The sequence below is a fragment of the Bufo gargarizans genome, chromosome 9 (genome assembly GCF_014858855.1).
Source record: "Bufo gargarizans isolate SCDJY-AF-19 chromosome 9, ASM1485885v1, whole genome shotgun sequence".
NCBI lineage: Eukaryota > Metazoa > Chordata > Amphibia > Anura > Bufonidae > Bufo > Bufo gargarizans.
Window position 1 is genome coordinate 193,408,003 of NC_058088.1, and position 18,069 is coordinate 193,426,071.

At 45.3% G+C, this 18,069-nt stretch overlaps 1 protein-coding gene across 1 annotated transcript in view; it reads left to right on the plus strand.

Moving 5' to 3' along the window:
- AK8 (adenylate kinase 8) overlaps positions 1-18,069 on the plus strand; it is a 62,431-nt gene that overhangs the window by 40,098 nt on the left and 4,264 nt on the right. The window lies entirely within an intron of this gene.

An 18,069-nucleotide genomic window follows, 5' to 3' on the forward strand; every position in this document is an offset into this window, starting at 1 on the left:
TGGTCCACTTTCTATAAATGACAATCTCTGCAACGTTCTAATAGACTGTGTGTCTCAGTTTCTCTGCTTGCTGTCAGTGAACAGCGAATTTTTATTCTTTACATCTAGAGGCTGGAAACTTGTACAGAATTTCTACTTCTGACAGCTGAGGGTTTGTTACAATGCGTCCCTCAGTTACTAGAGCGGTTGCGCAGCCGCTGTCCTGGCTCGCCCTCCCCGTAGCCGCCTGTCTCTTCCAGTCTTGTAAAGCAATCTCATCCACGTGGCATTTCAGAAACAATCTAGTCCGCTATTTCAACTCAATTTTCCGAGCGCTCAGATGTTTTATGTATATATTCCCTTCCCCTGCCGGAAATATTCACGTCCGGAGAGGAGACTGATGGGTAATGAAGAAATCACCGCGCCAGCGCCGGCCGCACCTTCTCCACCGCTGTTCTTAATTGCTGCCTTGGATCCATCACTTAGGAATCCCCTAAATACGGAAACCTCCCGCCGCCCCATTCTGCTAGGTTCTTATGGGAATGAAAATCCTAATTTACATATTCAAATTAAAAGGCGGAGACTCCAATTCTGGACGTTCAAACCTCAAGACACCTGACCCCACAGTAAACCCCAGACAAGACCCCTTTATTAATTCAGAGCCCAGATCAGACCCCTAATTTAATGTATACGCCAGACTCCTAAATCCTTAACCAAACCTCTAATTTAGTCCAAAACCCTAAATCAGACCCGAAACCAGACCCCCAATCGCCAGACCAAAACCCTTAATCAGACCCCAAACCAGACTTTGAAATCATACACCAGACCCCTAATCACCAGACCCCAGATCAGACTCCTAAATCATACACCAGACCCCTAAGTTTAATTTGGACACCAGACCAGAACCCCAAACAAGATCCCAAACCAGACCCCCAATCGCCAGACCAGACCTAACCTCGAAATCATACACCAGACCAGAACCCTCAATCAGACCCCAAACCAGACCCCCAATCGCCAGACCAGAACCCTAAATCAGACCCCAAACCAGACTTTGAAATCATACACCAGACCCCTAGTCACCAGACCCCAGATCAGACTCTTAAATCATACACCAGACCCCTAGTTTAATTTGGACACCAGACCAGAACCCTAAATCAGACCCCCAATCGCCAGACCAGACCTAACCTCGAAATCATACACCAGACCAGAACCCTCAATCAGACCCCAAACCAGACCCCCAATCGCCAGACCAGAACCCTAAATCAGACCCCAAACCAGACTTTGAAATCATACACCAGACCCCTAGTCACCAGACCCCAGATCAGACTCTTAAATCATACACCAGACCCCTAGTTTAATTTGGACACCAGACCAGAACCCTAAATCAGACCCCCAATCGCCAGACCAGACCTAACCTCGAAATCATACACCAGACCAAAACCCTAAATCAGACCCCAAACCAGACCCCCAATCGCCAGACCAGAACCCTAAGGCCTCATGCACACGACCGTTGTGTGCATCCGTGGCCGTTGTGCCGTTTTCCGGTTTTTTTTCGCGGACCCATTGACTTTCAATGGGTGCGTGGAAAAATCGGAAAATGCACCGTTTTGCAGCCGAGGCCGTGATCCGTGTATCCTGTCCGTCAAAAAAATATGACCTGTCCTATTTTTTTGACGGACAACGGTTCACGGACCCATTCAAGTCAATGGGTCCGTGAAAGAACACGGATGCACACAAGATTGGCATCCGTGTCCGTGATCCGTGGCCGTAGGTTGCTTTCATACAGACGGATCCAAAGATCCGTCTGCATAAAAGCTTTTTTCAGAGGTGAGTTTTCACTTCGCGAAAACTCAGATCCGACAGTATATTCTAACACAGAGGCGTTCCCATGGTGATGGGGACGCTTCAGGTTAGAATATACTGAAAAACTGTGTACATGACTGCCCCCTGCTGCCTGGCAGGTGCTGCCAGGCAGCAGGGGGCAGACCCCCCCCCCCCCCTGTTTTTAACTCATTTGTGGCCAGTGCGGCCGCCCCCCCCCCCCCCCTCCCTCCCCTGTAGTTAACTTCTTGGTAGCCAGCCCCCCCTCCCTCCCCTGTAGTTAACTAATTGGTGTCCAGTGGGCCCCCCCTCCGTCCGCTATAGATAACTCGTTGGTGGCCAGTGGGCCCTCTCCCCTCCCACCCCCTCCTAATTAAAATCGCCCCCCTATCATTGGTGGCAGTGGTGAGTACCGATCGGAGTCCCAGTGTAATCGCTGGGGCTCCGATCGGTAACCATGGCAACCGGGACGCTACTGCAGTCCCGGTTGCCATGGTAGCTTAGCAATTTGTAGAAGCTTTATACTTACCTGAAGAGCTGCGATGTCTGTGACCGGCCGGGAGCTCCTCCTACTGGTAAGTGACAGGTCTGTGCTATAAGCAATGCGCCGCACAGACCTTTCACTTACCAGTAGGAGGAGCTCCCGGCCGGTCACAGACATCGCAGCTCTTCAGGTAAGTATGAAGCTTCTACAAATTGCTAAGCTACCATTGGCAACCGGGACTGCAGTAGCGTCCCGGTTGCCATGGTTACCGATCGGAGCCCCAGCGATTACACTGGGACTCCGATCGGTACTCACCACTGCCACCAATGATAGGGGGGCGATATTAATTAGCAGGGGGAGGGAGGGGAGAGGGCCCACTGGCCACCAACGAGTTATCTACAGCGGAGGGAGGGGGGGCCCACTGGACACCAATGAGTTATCTATAGCGGACGGAGGGGGGGCCCACTGGACACCAATGAGTTATCTATAGCGGACGGAGGGGGGGCCCACTGGCCACCAACGAGTTAACTACAGGGGAGGGAGGGGGGGCCCACTGGACACCAACGAGTTTACTACAGGGGAGGGAGGGGGGGGGGGCGGCCGCACAGGGGAGGGAGGGGGGGGGGCGGCCGCACTGGCCACCAATGAGTTAACTACAGGGGAGGGAGGGGGGGCGGCCGCACTGGCCACCAATGAGTTAAAAACAGGGGGGGGGGGGGGTCTGCCCCCTGCTGCCTGGCAGCACCTGCCAGGCAGCAGGGGGCAGTCATGTACACAGTTTTTCAGTATATTCTAACCTGAAGCGTCTCCATCACCATGGGAACGCCTCTGTGTTAGAATATACTGTCGGATCTGATTTTCACGATGTAGCTCATATCCGACAGTATATTCTAACATAGAGGCGTTCCCATGGTGATGGGGACGCTTCAAGTTAAAATATACCATCGGATCGGAGAAAACTCCAATCCGATGGTATAAAAGAACTCCAGACTTTACATTGAAAGTCAATGGGGACGGATCCGTTTGAAATGGCACCATATTGTGTCAACATCAAACGGATCCGTCCCTATTGACTTGCATTGTAATTCAGGACGGATCCGTTTGGCTCCGCACGGCCAGGCGGACACCAAAACGACTTTTTTTTCATGTCCGTGGATCCTCCAAAAATCAAGGAAGACCCACGGACGAAAAAACGGTCACGGATCACGGACCCACGGACCCCGTTTTTTCGGACCGTGAAAAAAAACTGTCGTGTGCATGAGGCCTAAATCAGATCCCAAACCAGACCCCTAATCGCCCGACCAGACCTGACCTTGAAATCATACACCAGACCAAAACCCTAAATCGGACCCCAAACAAGACCCCTAATCACCAGACCAGACCAGACCTAGAAATCATACACCAGAGCCCTAATCACCAGACCCCAAAATCATACAGCAGACCCCTAAATTAATTCAGACTCCCAGATCAGACCCCTGATTTAAATACCAGACCTCCAACCCATACACTAGGCCCCTATCATATACCAGACCCCCGCAATCTGATTCACCCCTAAATGAATTCAGACCCTTAATTTGATTTAGACCCCAGACCAGTCCTAAGGTTAGAGCCCTGAACTAATTCAGAGCTCAGATAAGACCCCTACTTTAATTCAGATGCCAGATCAAACCCTTAAAGGGGTTTTCACACCCCTAATTTTAATCAGACAAAAGATGGTGGCTTTTTTCTACAAACAGCTCCACCCCTGTCCATGGGTTGGATCTGGTATTGCAGGTCAGCTCCATTGCAGTTAATGAGTCTGAGGTGCAATACCGCACACAACCTGAGGACAGGGGTGGAGCTGTTTTTGGAAGCGTCCATGTCTCTCCAACCTCTTTAAAGGGATATTCCCATCTGGGACATTCATGGCATATCACTAGGATATCCTGTCAATGTCGGATAGGTGCGGCTCATTCCCACCTCTTCAGAGCAGGACCCCCTGAAGTGCAAGAGACCACACTGCGCAAGCTTGGGACTTCTGAGATTAGCCGCCCAGCTGCTCGCATGCACAGTGTGTTCTCCTTCGTTTCAAGGGCCCCATTCTGGAGATAGGAGCGGGCCCCAATCTGACATTGACCCTAGAGATAAGCCATCAATGTCTGAGATGCACAGACCCCTTTAATAAGGGCTTTGGTGGGGAAGGGTCTCACTCACAGCGTATCTTGTGGTCTGAGATTTTGCTACAGTGTATCAGTACAGGTAAAATCTAACAGTTTGGTCCATTTTACCTGCACTGATACATTGCAACAAACTTTCCGGACAGGAGAGAGATTTGTGCTGCGGATGTGTTTAGCTCACAGAGGATTGTCTAGTCTGGCTACACTGTAACAAACCCTCAGCTGTCAGAAGTATTCGGTCCGTGCATGTTCCAATTCAGTGACAGCTGGCAGGGATATTAGAAAGTGGCAGAGCTTTGTATGCGATGTCTGTCACCGCCGCGGCGGGTGTCACATGACTGACCCTATTTTAAGGGGATTATGGAAGCAGCCGGAGAGCGAGGTTTTGGGGGTGCCGAGGAGATCCGAACAGATGTTGGCTCATCGTGTACTCGGGGATGCGGCATCTGCACAGCTCGGGGAGCGCGCTGTTGACTCTGCTGCCTCCAGCACCCGGCGCCGGAGCGCTTTCCGGGCGGATTACGCACAATAAACAGCTTATTAATAAAGACTTGAACCGCAGAACGGAGCTGAAGTCTGCCGCCAAATCCTGTGCCTGGTAAAGGTTAATAACTCTATTACCGGCAGCGCCATCCCGTCCGCGTGCGGAGAGCGCGCTCTAAGCCTTCTCTTACTCCCCGTTAATTGAGCTAATAAAACCTCCCTGACCCGTCCGCGCCGCCATTATCCGCCAGTTTACCAAGACTGGACTGGAATATTTATCTTCTGATATGGATTCCGCGCGTCAATCATTGCTCCAGGTCTCTGTATCGCGGTATTAATTGGAATCGCAAACGGCGGATAATTACTAATCTGGCGGGGGGGGGGGGGGGGTTAATGCATGTTTTAGTTAGTCTGACCTGTAGGGGGTAATTCAGAATAAGTGACCCCCTTAAATTTTGGGTGGGACATTTTATTCCCATTAACTCCTGTGGGAAAACGTAAATGGTGTGACGCTCGTGGTGGGAATACTGCTTGCAGCAATGAAAAGGTTAAAAGCGCCCTAGACCCTCGGTTCATCTCCCCTCCATCCGCCGAATGCCAGCTATTGCTCCCTGTTATCAGCTGCACGCAATGTTCTTCCATTCATTTGGATGGCTCATCCCCTCTCCATGCACTGACATCCTGCTACGCTTACGCATCAACCAATGTGAGCTGCAGTGTAAAGCATGGGGGAGAGGAGGATTAACTAAAACAGGGCTGCTCAACCCTGCGGCCCTTCAGCTGTTGCAAAACTACAACTCCCAACATGCCTGGACAGCCTACAGCTATTCGAGCATGCTGGGAGTTGTAGTTTTGCAACAGCTGGAGGGCCGCAGGTTGGGCATCCCTGAACTAAGACATAAGGTGGATTGAGACTACATAAGGGTTTGTGCAGATAAGCTGGACTCACGGAGCAAAGATGCAGTGTAAACAATGGAGGAGGGAAGGACCAACTAAGACATAATGTGGATTGAGACTTCATAAGGGGTTCGTGCAGCTAAGCTGGACTCATGGAGTAAAGTTGCAGTGTAAGGCCTCATGCACACGACAGTTTTTTTTCACGGCCCGCAAAAACGGGGTCCGTGGGTCCGTGATCCGTGACCGTTTTTCCGTCCGTGGGTCTTCCTTGATTTTTGGAGGATCCACGGACATGAAAAAAAAGTCATTTTGGTGTCCGCCTGGCCGTGCGGAGCCAAACGGATCCGTCCTGAATTACAATGCAAGTCAATGGGGACGGATCCGTTTGATGTTGACACAATATGGTGCCATTTCAAACGGATCCGTCCCCATTGACTTTCAATGTAAAGTCTGGAGTTCTGTTATACCATCGGATTGGAGTTTTCTCCAATCCGATGGTATATTTTAACTTGTAGCGTCCCCATCACCATGGGAACGCCTCTATGTTAGAATATACTGTCGGATATGAGCTACATCGTGAAACTCATTTCCGACAGTATATTCTAACACAGAGGCGTTCCCATGGTGATGGAGACGCTTCAGGTTAGAATATACAAAAAAACTGTGTACATGACTGCCCCCTGCTGCCTGGCAGGTGCTGCCAGGCAGCAGGGGGCAGACCCCCCCCCCCCTGTTTTTAACTCATTGGTGGCCAGTGGGCCCCCCCTCCCCTGTTGTTAACTCGTTGGTGGCCAGTGTGCGCACCCCCCTCCCTCCCTCCCTCTATTGTTTTAATACATTGGGGCCAGTGTGCGCGCGCCCCCCAACCCCCCCTCTATTATTTTAATACATTGGGGCCAGTGTGCGCGCGCCCCCCCAACCCCCCCCCCCCCCTCCCTCCCTCTATTGTTTTAATACATTGGGGCCAGTGTGCGCGCGCCCCCCCAACCCCCCCTCCCTCCCTCTCTCTATTGTTTTAATACATTGGGGCCAGTGTGCGCACCCCCCCAACCCCCCCTCCCTCCCCCCATTGTAATCATCATCGGTGGCAGCGGAGTAGAAGATTTTCATACTTACCTGGCTGCTGGCTGCTGCGATGTCTGCGTCCGGCCGGGAGCTCCTCCTACTGGTAAGTGACAGCAATGCGCCGCACAGACCTGTCACTTACCAGTAGGAGGAGCTCCCGGCCGGACGCAGACATCGCAGCAGCAAGAAGCAGGTAAGTATGAAAATCTTCTACTCCGCTGCCACCGATGATGATTACAATAGAGGGAGGGAGGGGGGGGGGGGGGGTTGGGGGGGTGCGCACACTGGCCCCAATGTATTAAAACAATAGAGGGAGGGAGGGAGGGGGGGTTGGGGGGGCGCGCGCACACTGGCCCCAATGTATTAAAACAATAGAGGGAGGGAGGGGGGGGGGTTGGGGGGGGGCGCGCACACTGGCCCCAATGTATTAAAAGAATAGAGGGAGGGAGGGAGGGGGGTGCGCACACTGGCCACCAACGAGTTAACAACAGGGGAGGGGGGGGGGGGGGGCCGCACAATGATATTCAAACTGGGGAGGGGGGGGGGGGGGGGTCTGCCCCCTGCTGCCTGGCAGCCCTGATCTCTTACAGGGGGATATGATGGGGTTAATTGTACTATCATATCCCCCTGTAAGAGATCGGGTGCTGCCAGGCAGCAGGGGGCAGTCTTGTACAAAGTTTGCAGTGTATTCTAACTAGAAGCGTCCCCATCACCATGGGAACGCTTCTGTGTTAGAATATACTGTCGGAAATGAGTTTTCACGAAGTGAAAACTTAGATCAGAAAAAGCTTTTATGCAGACGGATCTTCGGATCCGTCTGTATGAAACTAAAACCTACGGCCACGGATCACGGACACGGATGCCAATCTTGTGTGCATCCGTGTTCTTTCACGGACCCATTGACTTGAATGGGCCCGTGAACCGTTGGCCGTGAAAAAAATAGGACAGGTCATATTTTTTTCACGGCCAGGAAACACGGCTCACGGATGCGGCTGCCAAACGGTGCATTTTCCGATTTTTCCACGGACCCATTGAAAGTCAATGGGTCCGTGAAAAAAAACGGAAAACGGCACAACGGCCACGGATGCACACAACGGTCGTGTGCATGAGGCCTAAAGCATGGAAAAAGGAAGGACCCGCTAAGACATAAGATAGATTGAGACTTTATAAGGGTTCATGCAGATAAGCTGGAGTCATGGAGCAGAGCTGCAGTGTAAAGCATGGGAGGAAAGAATCTGCTAAGATATAAGGTGGATTGAGACTTCTTAAGGGTTTGTGAAGCTAAGCTGCAGTGTAAATCAGCGAGAAAATAGCCTGAATCTATGAATATTCAACCTGAAGGGGCAAAACTGCAGTGTAAAGCATGGGGAAGAGATAAAGGAATCGCTTGAGCTTTTGATAAGACACTGTATTGTATATGGTGGCCACATAAGGGAGGATTTGCCCCTAATTCAGTTTTGGGCCTGATTCTCGCCCAGTTGGGTGAGGCCAAGCATGGAGAGTATCCGCAGGCTCTGCAGATGGGTCCGCACAGTCCCGTGCCCGGAGCCCCACCCTCATTGGGGGGGCTGCAGGGGGTAAATGGAGCCATTTTGGACTCCCCCACCCTTGGAGGCAGTAGATTCTACCCCTCTTGGGTGCAGAGGATGTAAATGACAGGAATCTGATCCGCCACGTTCAGTGATATTTCGGGAAATGGGATTGCAGCGCGGTCTCCGTAAAGGTCAGGCCATTAAACTGCGCTGATGGGGAAGGCGTCCGCCGCGCCGCCGCCGGCCTGACAACTAAGGAGCCAAAACCTGGCAGAAAATGCCGTGGGTCCAGGGGCGTCTGTATTCAGGGCGAGCGCTGACCTGGCGGCATTTCCATCCGTGGCTGTGAGCCGCCGTGGCTTTGAAGCCGGCACGCCTGAGAGGGTCTGGTGAATTACATTGGGAGGAGGGTGCAGGGGGTCACCGCCGCCCCCGCGAGGGTTAAAACTTAGTTTATGAAAGTCTGGTAGTCGGTTTTCCGTTGTTCTCACCGGAGACCAGAAGCAATTACTTGTAGAGGCCGGTGTGTGCCGAGGCTTAGGACCCCAGAGGGGGCGCTCCACCCCCACCTCTACCTCCCGAACTCTATTGATTTCACAGGTAGCTGCTCCTAGGCAGGGAGAGGGTTAATGGAGAAAATCAATAGCGCATTAGAGGACGCCGAAAACCGCTGAGATCCTGACGGGAAGCCACAGAACCGCGGGATGTAGGGGCACCAGACCCTGTGATTAGGCAGACGGTAGGTTTGGACCTCTTTACTGCCGCGGCGCAGGCCCAGTCAGCCGTGATTAGGACAAGAGGTAGGTCGGCAGGGGACCGCCGGGGAGGAGGACGTGTCCGCTATTACAGGCCCCAAAACTGATGGTAGGTTCAGCACCAGATGATCAATGCCCCCAGGGCCGCCACCATTTAAGAGCCCATGGACGACATTGTCTTCACTCTAAGGCGGTATTACATTATGTCTTCACTATATGGCGGTATTACGGTATATATGCTCACTGTATGGCAGTATTACTTTATACGTGTTCACCATATGGCGGTATTACAATATATGTTCACTATATGGCAGTACTCAATTACACGTGTTCACTATGCGGCGGTATTACATTATATGTGTTCACTATACAGCGGGATTACAGTATATATTCACTATATGGGGGTATTACATGATATGTGTTCACTATACAGCGGTATTACATGATATGTGTTCACTATACGGCAATATTACAGTATATATTCACTATATGGCAGTACATTATACATGTTCACTATACGGCGGTATTACAGTATATATTCACTATATGGCAGTACAATATATGTGTTCGCTATACGGCGGTATTACAGTATATATTCACTATATGGCAGTACAATATACGTGTTCGCTATACGGCGGTATTACAGTATATATTCACTATATGGCAGTACAATATACGTGTTCGCTATACGGCGGTATTACAGTATATATTCACTATATGGCAGTACAATATATGTGTTCACTATACGGCGGTATTACAGTATATATTCACTATATGGCAGTACAATATACGTGTTCGCTATACGGCGGTATTACATTATATGTGTTCACTGTACGGCGGTATTACATTATATGTGTTCACTATACGGCAGTATTACAGTATATATTCACTATATGGCAGTACAATATACGTGTTCGCTATACGGCGGTATTACATTATATGTGTTCACTGTACGGCGGTATTACATTATATGTGTTCACTATACGGCAGTATTACAGTATATATTCACTATATGGCAGTACATTATACGTGTTCACTATACGGCGGTATTACATTGCATGTGTTCACTATATGGCAGTATTACAGTATATTGACACTAGCAATCTCATTGGAGGGGGCCCCACACACCAGCCTCTGTGTACCGCTGTCCAAATCCCATCAGTGTCTCAACCCTACAGGATCTTACGGCTCAGAGATAGCGTGGACGTACTACAAGTGCCAGCATGCTGTGCCAGCGTCTCTCTGGTGCGTAGCAGTGGGCTGTGAGAACTGCAGTGAGAACTGCAATTAGAAAAAGGGTAATGCAGTTCTCTTAAAGGGGCGGGAGTCCCTGGGGTTTGTGATGGGGTTGATCAGCCCGGGGTCTGGCGGTTTCTGCATCCGGATCGGCATCCCTGTTAATAACCGCGGTCCTCGGCTCCGGCAGAGCGACAAGACATATTTACCCTGGAAATTGGTATTGACAAAGTTGAATAAATGTTTTCTGGCGAGCGCGCGTGACGGCCCCTGGAGGAAGCCGGGGAGCTGGAGATGCAGCAGAGCCGACGCCGTGATTACTGGAGGCGTGTAGATGAGCGCAGGCCGCTCCATAGAGGTTAAGTCAACAGGGACACGGGTCGAAAACCCATCACAGCGAGCACGCGTGATGTCACTCACAGCCACCCCTGGGGAACGATCCACGGACCTGCTGCCACATACCTGCATGCACTACACGTCCCAGCATGCCCCTGCCTGTCCTGCTGGATCTTCTACAGGCAGCAAAAACGGATCCATCACCTCTCACTGTACACACCGGAATACACGGACCTCTGCTCCTATCAGAAGTCACGTCTTCAGTGTTGGGTGTTTTTTGTGGGCACAGCTATGATCAGAGACTAAGGCTGTCATTCCTCCATACTTTACACTGCAGCTAAGCTCCATGACTACAGAGCCATGATCAGTGACTCCATCTTAGCTGCATTGTCTATTTGGAATCGAGTTAAGTACAAAATCCTCAAGCTGATGCTTTGTCTCTCATCCATGCTTTACACTACAGCGCTACTCTATTAGGACACAGCTATGATCAGTGACTCTAGCATAACGTCAGTATATTATTAATCAGACATAGTATGAAATCCTCAAACTCTAGCTTTGTCTATCCTCCATGCTTTACACTGCAACATTGCCTCTTTAGATTGGCTCCTTATCAGGACTCATTCTGTTGTTCTGCTCAGCTCAGCTATGATCAGTGACTACAGCTTAGCTTTATTGTCTATAGGGAGTCAGATGTAGTCTAAAATCCTCATGCTATTGCTTTGTCTCTCCCCCCATGCTTTACACTGAAGCTCTGCCCTATCAGATTAGCTTTTTATCAGCCTTTTGTTCTGTCACTCTCTTTTGTTTTACACTGCATCTCTGCTCCATTAGCACGCAACTATGGTCGGTGACTACATCTTAGCTGCATAGTCTGATAAGAGTCAGATATACTCCGAGAGTCACCTTCTTTCTTAAGCTATTGCTGTCTCCCCTCCATGCTTTACACTGCAGCTCTGCTCCATGAAGATATCTGTTATAGAGCAGGGCACTCGCAGGTATCTGGGCCCCTGACCGCCCGCTGTACGATTATAGAGTCATCTGTTATAGAGCAGGGTGGCTGCCGATTGGCCGCTCACATGTGACTTCCTGGTAGACAGTAGTGGTAATAGAGGGGCACTGTGGCAAGTACCACGGGCAGTGTAGAGAATAGTCCAGGGTTAGTTTGGCGGTGTGGCAGGAATTAAAATGGGGGGGTGTAACATGCATAATTTTGCACCTGTTATAGTGACATGTCTCAACAGTGGACTGGTTACTCCTGAAACACTCTGTGCTGCTTTGAAACCGCTCTACTCTAAAGACCAACTACTCTAAATTCTTGCGCACCGTGACCTCACCATCACATGGGTCAGGGCCGCTCCAGATGATCAGCCTGCCCCTCTCCTGAAATACTCTGTGCTGCTGGGTGGTGGGGGGGGTCACACCCCCTCTGCTACCTATAGCTCTGCCAGGTTGACTCGGCTGAGCATGCATGTGTGAGGAGGATGACCTGCTGCCAGATACGTCATGTTGTGCTCACCATCACATGGGTCAGGGCCGCTCCAGATGATCAGCCTGCCCCTCTCCTGAAATACTCTGTGCTGCTGGGTGGTGGGAGGTCACACCCCCTCCGCTACCTATAGCTCTGCCAGGTTGACTCGGCTGAGCATGCATGTGTGAGGAGGATGACCTGCTGCCAGATACGTCATGTTGTGCTCACCATTACATGGGTCAGGGCCGCTACAGATGATCAGCCTGCCCCTCTTCTGAAATACTCTGTGCTGCTGGGTGGTGGGGGGTCTGTGAGGAGGATGACCTGCTGCCAGATACGTCATGTTGAACTCCAGCAGCCCGATCTTAAGGATTTTTCCTTCCAGACTATTGGATTCCGATCCACAGGAATGCAGCGTCTGCTCGCTGGCTCCGCCTCCTGCATGGATAGCAGAATTTCCAGCAAGCGGCACATCATTCCCCCGCGGCGTGACCTCACAGTTTTGTCTATATTTGCCGTAGCCAGCTGCCCCTCACCGCCTGGCGCACTGGGGGGACGCCCCCATCAACAATAATTAGGCTTGTAAGTCTAATGGAAAAAGTCATGTCTAATTACCCCGCTGAAGGGCCAATTACAGCATTAACGATCGCCGGCTCGGAGCTAATAACGAGGGGAAGGGGCTCATTTGCATAGCATTAAGTTAATTGACTTGGTAGCTCCAGGGCGGACGCCGCTCCAGATAGCGAGATTTCATTACGGAAAGGATAACGATGACGGGAGACGAGACCACTCACCTGACAGCTTTATTAATTAACTGCTATCTCGTTACCCACCTTGTCAGACCTCTCTATACTGCGCCCTCCCCTTCTCTCTATCTGCTCTGAATGAAAGCTGAGATAACGGCGCTAATTGTAGCCGGTAATTAATTATAAAGGGACAACTGCTCCCCCGATCTAGTCTTACCGCGGCGCGGGGCGAACGGCCCACAGGACGGACGCTACGTCTCGTCAGTCTAATGGTAGCGAAAACAGGTCTCGTCTTCCAGGATCATTTCCCCGGCCCGAAACCTCTCCGAAAAACCTATACTGCCATATGCTGTCATATTTATAGAGGGGCGGGCATAGACACAGGACCATAGCAGGCGGTATTATAGTAGTTATATTCTTGTACATAGGAGCAGTATTATAGTATTATATTCTTGTACATAGGAGGCAGTATTATAGCAGTTAGATATTCTTGTACAGTAGGAGGCAGTATTATAGTAGTTATAGCTTGACAGTAGGGGGGCAGTATGATAGTAGTTATATTCTTGTACATAGGAGGCAGTATTATAGTAGTTTATATCCTGTACATAGGAGCAGCTATATATAGTAGTTATATTCTTGTACATAGGAGCAGTATTATAGTAGTTATATTCTTGTACATAGGAGCAGTATTATAGTAGTTATATTCTTGTACATAGGAGGCAGTATTATAGTAGTTATATTCTTGTACATAGGGAGCAGTATTATAGTAGTTATATTCTTGTACATGGGAGCAGTATTATAGTAGTTATATTCTTGTACATAGGAGCAGTATTACAGTATTATATCCGTGTACATAGGAGGCAGTATTATAGTAGTTATATTCTTGTACATAGGGAGGCAGTATTATAGTAGTTATATTCTTGTACATAGGAGCAGTATTATAGTAGTTATATTCTTGTACATAGGAGCAGTATTATAGTAGTTATATTCTTGTACATAGGAGCAGTATTATAGTAGTTATATTCTTGTACATAGGAGCAGTATTATAGTAGTTATATTCTTGTACATAGGAGCAGTATTATAGTAGTTATATTCTTGTACATAGGAGCAGTATTATAGTAGTTATATTCTTGTACATAGGAGCAGTATTATAGTAGTTATATTCTTGTACATAGGAGCAGTATTATAGTAGTTATATTCTTGTACATAGGAGCAGTATTATAGTAGTTATATTCTTGTACATAGGAGCAGTATTATAGTAGTTATATTCTTGTACATAGGAGCAGTATTATAGTAGTTATATTCTTGTACATAGGAGCAGTATTATAGTAGTTATATTCTTGTACATAGGAGCAGTATTATAGTAGTTATATTCTTGTACATAGGAGCAGTATTATAGTAGTTATATTCTTGTACATAGGAGCAGTATTATAGTTATATTCTTGTACATAGGAGCAGTATTATAGTAGTTATATTCTTGTACATAGGAGCAGTATTATAGTAGTTATATTCTTGTACATAGGAGCAGTATTATAGTAGTTATATTCTTGTACATAGGAGCAGTATTATAGTAGTTATATTCTTGTACATAGGAGCAGTATTATAGTAGTTATATTCTTGTACATAGGAGCAGTATTATAGTAGTTATATTCTTGTACATAGGAGCAGTATTATAGTAGTTATATTCTTGTACATAGGAGCAGTATTATAGTAGTTATATTCTTGTACATAGGAGCAGTATTATAGTAGTTATATTCTTGTACATAGGAGCAGTATTATAGTAGTTATATTCTTGTACATAGGAGCAGTATTAGTAGTTATATTCTTGTACATAGGAGCAGTATTATAGTAGTTATATTCTTGTACATAGGAGCAGTATTATAGTAGTTATATTCTTGTACATAGGAGCAGTATTATAGTAGTTATATTCTTGTACATAGGAGCAGTATTATAGTAGTTATATTCTTGTACATAGGAGCAGTATTATAGTAGTTATATTCTTGTACATAGGCAGTATTATAGTAGTTATATTCTTGTACATAGGAGCAGTATTAGTAGTTATATTCTTGTACATAGGAGCAGTATTATAGTTATATTCTTGTACATAGGAGCAGTATTATAGTAGTTATATTCTTGTACATAGGAGCAGTATTATAGTAGTTATATTCTTGTACATAGGAGCAGTATTATAGTAGTTATATTCTTGTACATAGGAGCAGTATTATAGTAGTTATATTCTTGTACATAGGAGCAGTATTATAGTAGTTATATTCTTGTACATAGGAGCAGTATTATAGTAGTTATATTCTTGTACATAGGAGCAGTATTATAGTAGTTATATTCTTGTACATAGGAGCAGTATTATAGTAGTTATATTCTTGTACATAGGAGCAGTATTATAGTAGTTATATTCTTGTACATAGGAGCAGTATTATAGTAGTTATATTCTTGTACATAGGAGCAGTATTATAGTAGTTATATTCTTGTACATAGGAGCAGTATTATAGTAGTTATATTCTTGTACATAGGAGCAGTATTATAGTAGTTATATTCTTGTACATAGGAGCAGTATTATAGTAGTTATATTCTTGTACATAGGAGCAGTATTATGTAGTTATATTCTTGTACATAGGAGCAGTATTAGTAGTTATATTCTTGTACATAGCAGTATTATAGTAGTTATATTCTTGTACATAGGAGCAGTATTATAGTAGTTATATTCTTGTACATAGGAGCAGTATTATAGTAGTTATATTCTTGTACATAGGAGCAGTATTATAGTAGTTATATTCTTGTACATAGGAGCAGTATTATAGTAGTTATATTCTTGTACATAGGAGCAGTATTATAGTAGTTATATTCTTGTACATAGGAGCAGTATTATAGTAGTTATATTCTTGTACATAGGAGCAGTATTATAGTAGTTATATTCTTGTACATAGCAGTATTATAGTAGTTATATTCTTGTACATAGGAGCAGTATTATAGTAGTTATATTCTTGTACATAGGAGCAGTATTATAGTAGTTATATTCTTGTACATAGGAGCAGTATTATAGTAGTTATATTCTTGTACATAGGAGCAGTATTATAGTAGTTATATTCTTGTACATAGGAGCAGTATTATAGTAGTTATATTCTTGTACATAGGAGCAGTATTATAGTAGTTATATTCTTGTACATAGGAGCAGTATTATAGTAGTTATATTCTTGTACATAGGAGCAGTATTATAGTAGTTATATTCTTGTACATAGGAGCAGTATTATAGTAGTTATATTCTTGTACATAGCAGTATTATAGTAGTTATATTCTTGTACATAGGAGCAGTATTATAGTAGTTATATTCTTGTACATAGGAGCAGTATTATAGTAGTTATATTCTTGTACATAGGAGCAGTATTATAGTAGTTATATTCTTGTACATAGGAGCAGTATTATAGTAGTTATATTCTTGTACATAGGAGCAGTATTATAGTAGTTATATTCTTGTACATAGGAGCAGTATTATAGTAGTTATATTCTTGTACATAGGAGCAGTATTATAGTAGTTATATTCTTGTACATAGGAGCAGTATTATAGTAGTTATATTCTTGTACATAGGAGCAGTATTATAGTAGTTATATTCTTGTACATAGGAGCAGTATTATAGTAGTTATATTCTTGTACATAGGAGCAGTATTATAGTAGTTATATTCTTGTACATAGGAGCAGTATTATAGTAGTTATATTCTTGTACATAGGAGCAGTATTATAGTAGTTATATTCTTGTACATAGGAGCAGTATTATAGTAGTTATATTCTTGTACATAGGAGCAGTATTATAGTAGTTATATTCTTGTACATAGGAGCAGTATTATAGTAGTTATATTCTTGTACATAGGAGCAGTAGTAGTTATATTCTTGTACATAGGAGCAGTATTATAGTAGTTATATTCTTGTACATAGGAGCATATTATAGTAGTTATATTCTTGTACATAGGAGCAGTATTATAGTAGTTATATTCTTGTACATAGGAGCAGTATTATAGTAGTTATATTCTTGTACATAGGAGCAGTATTATAGTAGTTATATTCTGTACATAGGAGCAGTATTATAGTAGTTATATTCTTGTACATAGGAGCAGTATTATAGTATTTATCTTGTACATAGGAGCAGTATTATAGTAGTTATATTCTTGTACATAGGAGCAGTATTATAGTAGTTATATTCTTGTACATAGGAGCAGTATTATAGTAGTTATATTCTTGTACATAGGAGCAGTATTATAGTAGTTATATTCTTGTACATAGGAGCAGTATTATAGTAGTTATATTCTTGTACATAGGAGCAGTATTATAGTAGTTATATTCTTGTACATAGGAGCAGTATTATAGTAGTATATATTCTTGTACATAGGAGCAGTATTATAGTAGTTATATTCTTGTACATAGGAGCAGTATATATATATATTCTTGTACATAGGAGCAGTATTATAGTAGTTATATTCTTGTACATAGGAGGTATTATAGTAGTTATATTCTTGTACATAGGAGCAGTATTATAGTAGTTATATTCTTGTACATAGGAGCAGTATTATAGTAGTTATATTCTTGTACATAGGAGCAGTATTATAGTAGTTTATTCTTGTACATAGGAGCAGTATTATAGTAGTTATATTCTTGTACATAGGAGCAGTATTATAGTAGTTATATTCTTGTACATAGGAGCAGTATTATAGTAGTTATATTCTTGTACATAGGAGGCAGTATTATAGTAGTTATATTCTTGTACATAGGAGCAGTATTATAGTAGTTATATTCTTGTACATAGGAGCAGTATTAGTAGTTATATTCTTGTACATAGGAGCAGTATTATAGTAGTTATATTCTTGTACATAGGAGCAGTATTATAGTAGTTATATTCTTGTACATAGGAGCAGTATTATAGTAGTTATATTCTTGTACATAGGAGCAGTATTATAGTAGTTATATTCTTGTACATAGGAGCAGTATTATAGTAGTTATATTCTTGTACATAGGAGCAGTATTATAGTAGTTATATTCTTGTACATAGGAGCAGTATTATAGTAGTTATATTCTTGTACATAGGAGCAGTATTATAGTAGTT